The sequence below is a fragment of the Tamandua tetradactyla genome, chromosome 5 (assembly GCF_023851605.1).
Source record: "Tamandua tetradactyla isolate mTamTet1 chromosome 5, mTamTet1.pri, whole genome shotgun sequence".
Taxonomy (NCBI): Eukaryota; Metazoa; Chordata; class Mammalia; order Pilosa; family Myrmecophagidae; genus Tamandua; species Tamandua tetradactyla.
The window spans coordinates 192,292,725-192,305,091 of NC_135331.1; the positions used below are offsets into that span (position 1 = coordinate 192,292,725).

The window sequence follows — 12,367 nt, forward strand, 5'->3', positions numbered from 1 at the left end:
CGGCCTCGGGGTGGGCGCACCTTCGCAGCACCCCCAGCGCACGCGCTCCCTGCGCGGGCGGCGCCCGGCTCGCTAGGCCGGTTTGGAGGAGGATGAAACCATTCACGCTGACCTTTCTTTCCATTTAAACTTATTTTCAGACTTTGATTTTTCAGTATGTTGTCACGAAAATGGACCCTTCTATGCGACGGAGATGGAAATAATTGACTTCCACTATCCACGCCGCCTCACCCACCGCGATTGTGCAGCGCCCGGAGTGCGCGCGTGTGGCTGGTGGCCCCGGCTCAGCCCCTCTCGTGCAGCTGCCTCCGCACCTGGCCCGGGGCTGAGTCCACTCGGCGCTCAGCGGGGGTTGAGGGCCTGCTCCCAGCTCGCTGGTGCGGTCGTGGGCGGCTTCCGATCCACATGGGCTCCTGGCCAGACGCAGCCCTCAGGACAGCTGTCCAGGAGAAAGCAGGCTGGCCTTCTTAGAGCCTGACCTGCAATGGACAGTTCATTAGACGCGAGGCCTTGAGTCCTGCCCATGCCCAAGGGGACGGGAATTCAGCTCCGCACCTGGAAAAGAGAAACGTCCAAGAATTTGTGCACATTTTTTATAAAGCCAACAGAGCAGAGATATACAAAGCATAAGCTATTACTACCATTTTGAAGCTTTTGTCCAATCTTCTGTGGCTAGATTATACTTTAAGATCTTAACTTGTTTTGAAGACCTCGGTGTTCTCCCTTTTCCTTTCCACTCTTCAGCAGGTAGCTGGTCAGCCCTTCATTGCCTCCGGGGAGTTGTGTGGCTGAGGGGGGAGGAGAACAGGCCTGCAGGTCTGCAGGTTGTTGCAAAGCAAAAGCCTAGTGGCTTAGAATAACAAAGTTTCCATTGAAACTGAAAAGAGGAGGGCTGTCTTTGGGTACAAGCACATATTTGGGTGAGAACACAGGAGGGGAAAAAGAAAAGGGTCAGGGGTCTAAGGGAGGTTGGAGCCTGGCCCAAGCTTCCAGCCCACTTGGTGGACCGTGAGACGGCAGAGAAGGGTCAGGCTGTGGGGTGTACCTGCAAAGTGGGACGTGGGTACCCCTGGGGTCCTGGTATGGCAGAGGAGGCTGAGAGGGCCTCAGACCCAACAGGACTGAGCAGACCAGGGCAGTAACGTGTGAACGTGGGAGCACCACTCTCCCAATGGCCACTCCCGCCTCACCCCCGTCCCCACCCCTTGACTGTGTGAAAATACAGAAAGTTCAGCACAACCTGGGGTTGGCTCAGTGACACTCAGGCCTGGAGTTGTGAAAACTGATTTATAGGAAGTAAAGAAGTGACATCTCCTGCACACTTGGGTTTGTGATTGAGGTTTAGCTTCCTAGGCTGCTCAAGCAGATACCACGCAGTGGTTTAGCTTAAAAAAATGGGAATGTGTTTGCTGATGGTTTTGACACTAAGAGAAAGTGCAATGCTTTCTCCCCAAAGACTGGGGCACTCTGGGGCCGGTGGCCGGTGGCTCTCAGCTTGGCCTTTCTCCCACAGGGTGATAAGCATGGCAGCCTCTTCTGGACTCTCCCTTCTTTCCTTGGATCCATTGATTTCAGGTTCTGGCTGCTCCTTCCCTTCCTGTCTGAATTTCATCCCACTTATAGGAACTGCAGTAAGAGGGTTAAGAACCAACCTGATCAAGGAGAGACATATCTTAATCAAGGTTGCCTCATGGCAAAGGCCTCCTCACGGTGGGCCATGCCCACAGGAATGGATTAAGTTCAAGAGCATTTTTCCTGGGATGCGCAGCTCCAAGCCACCAGAGGCTGTGACCCGGACACTGAACCTCCTAGAGTAAGGGCTCGGGCCGGGTCTGGGGCCTGGAAGTTCACTGTGCCCTCTCAGGTGACCCTCGCTGCAGCAGGGAAGAGCAGAACCGGGGCCCAACTTGGCGTTCCCTCGGAAGACTGGACCACTTCACAGAACCAGACGGAGAACAGGGCTTAACAAATGCGTATTAGACGTGGGCCACCCATGCAGAGAACTTCAGAAGGCTGAAGGAGACATCAAATAAAAAACACTTTGCATAAAATAGAGGGAGACTAGATGATGCTTCTCAGCTAGATATGGCCGGGGGAGGGGGGGACGGGTGTGTGCAGCGAGCACCTCGGCAAAGCCTGTCCAGTCGGCCTCCCTGAGGGCACAGGTAGAACCCATCTGTCCCTCCCGTCCATGCCCAGCTTCACTGCTGCTTAAACGCTTTTTTTTATTAATTAAAGAAAAAAAAAGAAATTAACCCAACATTTACATATCATTCCATTCTACATATGCAATCAGTAATTCTTAACATCATCACATAGATGCATGATCATCATTTCTTAGTACATTTGCATCGATTTAGGAAAAGAACTAGCAAAACAACAGAAAAAGATATAGAATGTTAATATAGAGAAAAAAATAAAAATAATAATAATAGTAAAAAAAAGGAAAAAGAAATAAAAAAGACAAACAAACAGACAGACAAAAAAAAAACCTATAGCTCAGATACAGCTTCATTCAGTGTTTTAACATGATTACTTTACACTTAGGTATTATTGTGCTGTCCATTTTTGAGTTTTTGTATCTAGTCCTGTTGCACAGTCTGTATCCCTTCAGCTCCAATTACCCATTATCTTACCCTGTTTCTAACTCCTGCTGGACTCTGTTACCAATGACATATTCCAAGTTTATTCTCGAATGTCGGTTCACATCACTGGGACCATACAGCATTTGTCCTTTAGTTTTTGGCTAGACTCACTCAGCATAATGTTCTCTAGGTCCATCCATGTTATTACATGCTTCATAAGTTTATTCTGTCTTAAAGCTGCATAATATTCCATCGTATGTATATACCACAGTTTGTTTAGCCACTCATCTGTTGATGGACATTTTGGCTGTTTCCATCTCTTTGCAATTGTAAATAACGCTGCTATAAACATTGGTGTGCAAATGTCCGTTTGTGTCTTTGCCCTTAAGTCCTTTGAGTAGATTCCCAGCAATGGTATTGCTGGGTCATATGGCAATTCTATATTCAGCTATTTGAGGAACCACCAAACTGCCTTCCACAGTGGTTGCACCATTTGACATTTCCACCAACAGTGGATAAGTGTGCCTCTTTCTCCGCATCCTCTCCAGCACTTGTCATTTTCTGTTTTGTTGATAATGGCCATTCTGGTGGGTGTGAGATGATATCGCATTGTGGTTTTTTTTTTTCTTTTTATTAATTAACGGAAAAAAAGAAATTAACCCAACATTTAGAAATCATACCATTCTACATATGCAATCAGTAATTCTTAACATCATCACATAGATGCATGATCATCGTTTCTTAGTACACTTGCATCAGTTTAGAAGAACTAGCAACACAACTGAAAAAGATATAGAATGTTAATATAGAGAAAAGAAATAAAAGTAATAATAACAGTAAAAAAAAAAAAACCTATAGCTCAGATGCAGCTTCATTCAGTGTTTTAACATGATTACTTTACAATTAGGTATTACTGTGCTGTCCATTTTTGAGTTTTTGTATCTAGTCCTGTTGCACAGTCTGTATCCCTTCAGCTCCAATTACCCATTATCTTACCCTGTTTCTAACTCCTGCTGGACTCTGTTACCAATGACATATTCCAAGTTTATTCTCGAATGTCGGTTCACATCACTGGGACCATACAGCATTTGTCCTTTAGTTTTTGGCTAGACTCACTCAGCATAATGTTCTCTAGGTCCATCCATGTTATTACATGCTTCATAAGTTTATTCTGTCTTAAAGCTGCATAATATTCCATCGTATGTATATACCACAGTTTGTTTAGCCACTCGTCTGTTGATGGACATTTTGGCTGTTTCCATCTCTTTGCAATTGTAAATAACGCTGCTATAAACATTGGTGTGCAAATGTCCGTTTGTGTCTTTGCCCTTAAGTCCTTTGAGTAGATTCCCAGCAATGGTATTGCTGGGTCGTATGGCAATTCTATATTCAGCTTTTTGAGGAACCGCCAAACTGCCTTCCACAGTGGTTGCACCATTTGACATTCCCACCAACAGTGGATAAGTGTGCCTCTTTCTCCGCATCCTCTCCAGCACTTGTCATTTTCTGTTTTGTTGATAATGGCCATTCTGGTGGGTGTGAGATGATATCTCATTGTGGTTTTGATTTGCATTTCTCTAATGGCCAGGGACATTGAGCATCTCTTCATGTGCCTTTTGGCCATTTGTATTTCCTCTTCTGAGAGGTGTCTGTTCAAGTCTTTTTCCCATTTTGTAATTGGGTTGGCTGTCTTTTTGTTGTTGTTGAGTTGAACAATCTTTTTATAAATTCTGGATACTAGAACTTTATCTGATATGTCATTTCCAAATATTGTCTCCCATTGTGTAGGCTGTCTTTCTACTTTCTTGATGAAGTTCTTTGATGCACAAAAGTGTTTAATTTTGAGGAGCTCCCATTTATTTATTTCCTTCTTCAGTGCTCTTGCTTTAGGTTTAAGGTCCATAAAACCGCCTCCAATTGTAAGTTTCATAAGATATCTCCCAACATTTTCCTCTAACTGTTTTATGGTCTTAGACCTAATGTTTAGATCTTTGATCCATTTTGAGTTAACTTTTGTATAGGGTGTGAGATACGGGTCTTCTTTCATTCTTTTGCATATGGACATCCAGTTCTCGAGGCACCATTTATTGAAGAGACTGTTCTGTCCCAGGTGAGTTGGCTTGACTGCCTTATCAAAGATCAAATGTCCATAGATGAGAGGGTCTATATCTGAGCACTCTATTCGATTCCATTGGTTGATATATCTATCTTTATGCCAATACCATGCTGTTTTGACCACTGTGGCTTCATAATATGCCTTAAAGTCAGGCAGCGCGAGACCTCCAGCCTCGTTTTTTTTCCTCAAGATGTTTTTAGCAATTCGGGGCAACCTGCCCTTCCAGATAAATTTGCTTATTGGTTTTTCTATTTCTGAAAAATAAGTTGTTGGGATTTTGATTGGTATTGCATTGAATCTGTAAATCAATTTAGGTAGGATTGACATTTTAACTATATTTAGTCTTCCAATCCATGAACACGGTATGCCCTTCCATCTATTTAGGTCTTCTGTGATTTCTTTTAACAGTTTTTTGTAGTTTTCTTTATACAGGTTTTTTGTCTCTTTAGTTAAATTTATTCCTAGGTATTTTATTCTTTTAGTTGCAATTGTAAATGGGATTCGTTTCTTGATTTCCCCCTCAGCTTGTTCATTGCTAGTGTATAGAAATGCTACAGATTTTTGAATATTGATCTTGTAACCTGCTACTTTGCTGTACTCATTTATTAGCTCTAGTAGTTTTGTTGTGGATTTTTCCGGGTTTTCGACGTATAGTATCATATCATCTGCAAACAGTGATAGTTTTACTTCTTCCTTTCCAATTTTGATGCCTTGTATTTCTTTTTCTTGTCTAATTGCTCTGGCTAGAACCTCCAACACAATGTTGAATAATAGTGGTGATAGTGGACATCCTTGTCTTCTTCCTGATCTTAGGGGGAAGGTTTTCAATTTTTCCCCATTGAGGATGATATTAGCTGTGGGTTTTTCATATATTCCCTCTATCATTTTAAGGAAGTTCCCTTGTATTCCTATCTTTTGAAGTGTTTTCAACAGGAAAGGATGTTGAATCTTGTCGAATGCCTTCTCTGCATCAATTGAGATGATCATGTGATTTTTCTGCTTTGATTTGTTGATATGGTGTATTACATTAATTGATTTTCTTATGTTGAACCATCCTTGCATACCTGGGATGAATCCTACTTGGTCATGATGTATAATTCTTTTAATGTGTTGTTGGATACGATTTGCTAGAATTTTATTGAGGATTTTTGCATCTATATTCATTAGAGAGATTGGCCTGTAGTTTTCTTTTTTTGTAATATCTTTGCCTGGTTTTGGTATGAGGGTGATGTTGGCTTCATAGAATGAATTAGGTAGTTTTCCCTCCACTTCAATTTTTTTGAAGAGTTTGAGGAGAATTGGTACTAATTCTTTCTGGAATGTTTGATAGAATTCACATGTGAAGCCATCTGGTCCTGGACTTTCTTTTTAGGAAGCTTTTGAATGACTAATTCAATTTCTTTACTTGTGATTGGTTTGTTGAGGTCATCTATTTCTTCTTCAGTCAAAGTTGGTTGTTCATGTCTTTCCAGGAACCCATCCATTTCATCTAAATTGTTGTATTTATTAGCGTAAAGTTGTTCATAGTATCCTGTTATTACCTCCTTTATTTCTGTGAGGTCAGTAGTTATGTCTCCTCTTCCATTTCTGATCTTATTTATTTGCATCCTCTCTCTTCTTCTTTTTGTCAATCTTGCTAAGGGCCCATCCATCTTATTGATTTTCTCATAGAACCAACTTCTGGTCTTATTGATTTTCTCTATTGTTTTCATGTTTTCAATTTCATTTATTTCTGCTCTGATCTTTGTTATTTCTTTCCTTTTGCTTGCTTTGGGATTAGTTTACTGTTCTTTCTCCAGTTCTTCCAAGTGGACAGTTAATTCCTGCATTTTTGCCTTTTCTTCTTTTCTGATATAGGCATTTAGGGCAATAAATTTCCCTCTTAGCACTGCCTTTGCTGCATCCCATAAGTTTTGATATGTTGTGTTTTCGTTTTCATTCGCCTTGAGGTATTTACTAATTTCTCTTGCAATTTCTTCTTTGACCCACTCGTTGTTTAAGAGTGTGTTGTTGAGCCTCCATGTATTTGTGAATTTTCTGGCACTGCGCCTATTATTGATTTCCAGCTTCATTCCTTTATGATCCGAGAAAGTGTTGTGTATGATTTCAATCTTTTTAAATTTGTTAAGACTTGCTTTGTGACCCAGCATATGGTCTATCTTTGAGAATGATCCATGAGCACTTGAGAAAAAGGTGTATCCTGCTGTTGTGGGATGTAATGTCCTATAAATGTCTGTTAAGTCTAGCTCATTTATAGTAATATTCAGATTCTCTATTTCTTTATTGATCCTCTGTATAGATGTTCTGTCCATTGATGAGAGTGGTGAATTGAAGTCTCCAACTATTATGGTATATGTGTCTATTTCCCTTTTCAGTGTTTGCAGTGTATTCCTCACGTATTTAGGGGCATTCCGGTTCAGTGCATAAATATTTATGATTGTTATGTCTTCTTGTTTAATTGTTCCTTTTATTAGTAGATAGTGTCCTTCTTTGTCTCTTTTAACTGTTTTACATTTGAAGTCTAATTTGTTGGATATTAGTATAGCTACTCCTGCTCTTTTCTGGTTGTTATTTGCATGAAATATCTTTTCCCAACCTTTCACTTTCAACCTATGTTTATCTTTGGATCTAAGATGTGTTTCCTGTAGACAGCATATAGAAGGACCCTGTTTTTTAATCCATTCTGCCAGTCTATGTCTTTTGATTGGGGAATTCAGTCCATTAACATTTAGTGTTATTACTGTTTGGATAACATTTTCCTCTACCATTTTGCCTTTTGTATTATGTATATCATATCTGATTTTCCTTCTTTCTACACTCTTCTCCATACCTCTCTCTTCTGTCTTTTCATATCTGACTCTAGTGCTCCCTTTAGTATTTCTTGCAGAGCTGGTCTCTTGGTCACAAATTCTCTCAGTGACTTTTTGTCTGAGAATGGTTTAATTTCTCCCTCATTTTTGAAGGACAATTTTGCTGGATATAGAAGTCTTGGTTGGCAGTTTTTCTCTTTTAGTAATTTAAATATATCATCCCACTGTCTTCTAGCTTCCATGGTTTCTGCTGAGAAATCTACACATAGTCTTATTGGGTTTCCCTTGTATGTGATGGATTGTTTTTCTCTTGCTGCTTTCAAGATCCTCTCTTTCTCTTTGACCTCTGACATTCGAACTAGTAAGTGTCTTGGAGAACACCTATTTGGGTCTAATCTCTTTGGGGTGCGCTGCACTTCTTGGATCTGTAATTTTAGGTCTTTCATAAGAGTTGGGAAATTTTCAGTGATAATTTCTTCCATTAGTTTTTCTCCTCCTTTTCCCTTCTCTTCTCCTTCTGGGACACCCACAACACGTATATTTGTGCGGTTCATATTGTCCTTGAGTTCCCTGATCCCCTGTTCAAATTTTTCCATTCTTTTCCCGATAGTTTCTGTTTCTTTTTGGAATTCAGATGTTCCATCCTCCAAATCACTAATTCTATCTTCTGTCTCTTTAAATCTATCATTGTAGGTATCCATTGTTTTTTCCATCTTTTCTACTTTATCCTTCACTTCCATAAGTTCTGTGATTTGTTTTTTCAGTTTTTCTATTTCTTCTTTTTGTTCAGCCCATGTCTTCTTCATGTCCTCCCTCAATTTATCGATTTTGTTTTTGAAGAGGTTTTCCATTTCTGTTCATATATTCAGCATTAGTTGTCTCAGCTCCTTTATCTCATTTGAACTATTGGTTTGTTCCTTTGACTGGGCCATATTTTCAATATTCTGAGCGTGATCCGTTATCTTCTGCTGGCATCTGGGCATTTAGTCAGATTTCCCTGGGTGTTGGACCGAACAGGTTGAAAGATTTTTCTGTGAAATCTCTGGGTTCTGTTTTTCTTATCCTGCCCATTCGGTGGCGCTCGTGGCACTCATTTGTCTGCGGGTCCCACCAGTAAAAGGTGCTGTGGGTCCTTTAACTTTGGAAAACTCTCACCGTGGGGGAGGTTCACCAGCCGAAGCGGCTTGGAAGAGTGCCAGCCAGCCCGGGGATCGAATGTGGGGAGGGTCGCCAGCCGCCGCAGCCCAGGAGAGCGCCAGTCCGAATCTCCTAGCCGGCCCAGGGCGCCAAGTGTGGCGGGAGGGCGCCAGCCGCCGCAGCCCGGGAGAGTGCACTGTTCCCAGCTGGACCGGGGAGTCACGTGTTTGGAAGGGACCCCGGTCACCGTTCTCCGCGGCCTGGGGATCTCCGATCCAATTCTCCCAGTTGGTCCGGGGGGCCGCACGTGGGGGGGGCGCCAGCTGCCGCGGCTTGAAGGGACCACCTGTCCAATTCTCCCAGCTGGCCTGGGAAGGAGGAGGGGAGGGACTCTGGCCGCTTGCCGCCCCGGCCTGGGAAAGCCCGCGCCCCTCGGCGATCTCACCGGAACGGGTTCTCCCAGCCAGTCAGCCGTTCCAGAATGGGGTACACTGTCTTCTTGATCTCTGTCGTGGCTCTGGGAGCTGTTCTGTATCGTTTCTACTCCCCTAGTAGCTGTTCTGGAGGAGGAACTAAGACCTGCGCGTCTTACTAAGCCGCCATCTTCTCCGGAAGTCCTCCTGCGTCTCTAAAATGCTTTTGATGCCCGTTTGTTCCCAGCATTACACTTCATTCCTCAGTGTCCTAGGATGTACTGAAGATGGGAGACAGCAGGTGAATAGTAAGATGTACTTATATACAGATGTTTCATTTTTCTGAGTGATTGTCAGAAAAAAATATTTTCTTGATTGATATGAATAAAAATGTATTGTTTAGCAATCTCCGACTGTCTCTTAACTGAATTCATGGGAACACAGGTTCCCCATTTTTCACGGCGGAGGTTGCTGGATATTGACACAGAGATTGGGGAAATACGCTGCAACTACAGAAGGGAGATTTCCTTGGATAAAGCTAGATTACCAGTTAATAAAATGTAGAGAAAATGACTATTATACCATGTTACTATACCTGCTACAGTACAACCCAAGTAAATTAGCAGAGACTTCTACTGCTGTTGCCTTATTCTACTTTAGAGAGAAAATCTCTGCCTCTTACACGCATACACATAAGCACGTACAAGGACAACAAAGTTTTCTTCCCCCTTATACTTTCTTCTGATCACAAAAGCAAATGTTCTAAGGGCCAAGATCTTTAAAAAATCAGAAAAGCTGAATGAGAGGAAAACTCATATATTCACCTAAAGTAGCAGCTTCTAGCTTTTTTCCTACACTAGTTGAAATGATGCAGCAAATATGATTTTGTACCCTAGCAGTACAGCATATGTTTCCTCCCTGCATTAAAAACTCTTCAAAGGTATGTTACTAAATCAAGAAACTTAATGAGGCTTTAAACGAAAATCATTTCTTGACTTATACTAATTTAGGCAGAAAATAAAAAGAATCTGAATACTCTGATTCCCTCAGCACTTTTATATGTCATCAATTACATTCAGGTCTGTTTAACTCCACAAATGTCTGTTGAATATGAGAGATAAGAAACAAATTAACACGAAGCTGCCTCAATCTCAAGGAACTTAAAATTTAGTGGAAAATGTGAAATAATAATATACCAAACAGTTAAATAACAATGCCAAGCAACCTGTAATTAGGAGCTCTGTGGAGTTGTGCAGGCTCAAGGGTCAGGGGTAAAAAAGGCTAAACTTAGAAAATACTAAACAGGCTTCAGGGGGCAAAGGTGTGCGGTCATCAGCCCGCACGCGTGCAGTTACAGCGTAACCACGGCCGGCTTCTCAGCAATGTCCTCGAAGCCTGCCCCGCTCGTCTCCCACTCCACAGAGAAGGGCAGGGCAGCAGGGAAGCCGGAACCTCGAGAGGGGCGTGGCAGACGGTCATCTAACTTGTCTTGCCCCATGCTTTCATTAATCAGCACAAGCAAAGCAGGTGGAATATGCATGCAGGACAGGGCTGTAAGTAAACAATAAAACCATCCACTCGTGTCTGAAAAGTCACAAAAGGGCACGCAACAGTTCTTGATTCCATTGAAGTACTGAGTGGTGCCAGGGTTAATGAGATCAATTTTTCTTTACTAGTTTAAGGACGTGGCCTTTTCTGAGCTTAGGATGGATTTAAGTCTGCTTTGATGTCAAAAAGGTATTTTTTAATATCTTTGAAATAGCTGCAGAGAAATGCTTTTTTGAAACTAAGATTCAATGAAGAAACTTGAAACTGAAAGTTGGATTTTTCAGGAAGTTAAGAGAACTGAAAACTGATTTGAACAGTCTATCTGCTTATTAACTGTAATAGTTACTGTCACAGTTGCTATGATTAAAGTGAAAGCACATCACAGGTAATAAGAGTATCAACAGAAGCAGAAAAAAAAACACACAATGTGTCATTTTTGTCTTCAACCTTCTGAGCTCCCCTGCAGTGCTGGAGTGAAATACTGAGACTGGGACGTCATAACAACTGCCAGCAGTGTTTATAATCGTGTGCAAAACACGAGGTTTGTTCTTGCTCATATTGTTTACAAACTGTAATTTCCACGGTGATAAAATATTTCAGACTGTGAAATTTAGCATCAAAGCCCGGCCTTAGCAAATGAAAAATTATGCCATTTTGTAATGTCTAGAAATGCAATGCAAACATATTAGTAATGAACCTTATTTCAATTCACTGAGTAAATGATACAAATTCCCTTCACACAGTATCATCATCCAAAAGACACAGCCCTGAGAAATGAGGCCTCCTAGAGACTCAGCAACCAAAGAGCCAAGTGTAAATTGGATTTCATTTGATGGTATTTATTTCTTTGAAGGTTGTAAACGTTCAGTCTTTTTGTATTAGAAGATCTATTAGGACTGACAACTGAAAGAAAGGGAAAGAGATTCGGTGCTTTTTTAAGTTGTAAGATGAATGAGCAACGCCAGTTCTGCTGGCCGGTGGTGCTGAGGAGGAGCTGCCCCCACCCTGCCCAGCCGCCCAGGGCATCAGGGGATGGGGGGCGGACAGGGCAGGCACCTGGAGAGCGCCCACACTTCTAGAAGGTTTGAGTAGAAGCACAGAGTTCAGTATCATTTTGCTTTGTCTTACACGTTGCTTAGAGTATCAAGTTGTGGTGGTTTGAAGCTGTCTGTACCCCAGAAAAACATGTTCCTAACCCTAACCCACCCTGTGGGGGTGAGGCCACTGTAGGAAGGGCCTTTTGATGAGGGGGCTGCAGTGAAGGTGTGGCCCACCCCTCTCAGGACGGGTCTCGTTCCCGTGGCTGGAGTCCTCTATGAGCAGAATGATTTCAGACATCGGAGAGTAAAAGTCTCAGGAAGCAAGAGGCTGGCCGTCGACAAAGCTGGAGGAGATGGGAAAGGCCAGGAGACGCCGCCACGTGCTTTGCCGTGAGGCCGAGGAGCCAAGGTTACTGGCAGCCTGTCTTCAGGGAGAGAGCCGCGTCCCGATGACGCCTTGATGTGGACTGTCCTTCAGCCTCAAAACCATAAACTACTCTATTCCCGGTGTTCAACCTGCCCCACTCTGTGGGGTTTGCCTCAGCAGCCTAAGAAACTAAAACAGGTTTCAGTTCCCAGAGAGCAGGGTGATTCTATGGCACATACCAAAATTATGGAACCAGCTTTGGAAATGGGTAATGGGTAGAGGCTGGAAGAATTATGAGGTGCCTGATAGAAAAGCCTAGATGACTCTGAAGAGACTGCTGGTAAGGTATGG

At 42.5% G+C, this 12,367-nt stretch overlaps 1 long non-coding RNA gene across 1 annotated transcript in view; it reads right to left on the reverse strand.

Moving 5' to 3' along the window:
* Window positions 1–363: 363 nt before the first annotated feature.
* Window positions 364–12,367, reverse strand: part of LOC143682950 (uncharacterized) — a 47,195-nt gene continuing 35,191 nt past the window's right edge. The window contains exons 2-3 of the long non-coding RNA XR_013175387.1: window positions 642–788; window positions 364–555 (exon numbers count right to left, since the gene is read on the reverse strand). This is a non-coding gene — a long non-coding RNA (uncharacterized LOC143682950). The remainder of the gene's footprint in view (window positions 556–641; window positions 789–12,367) is intronic.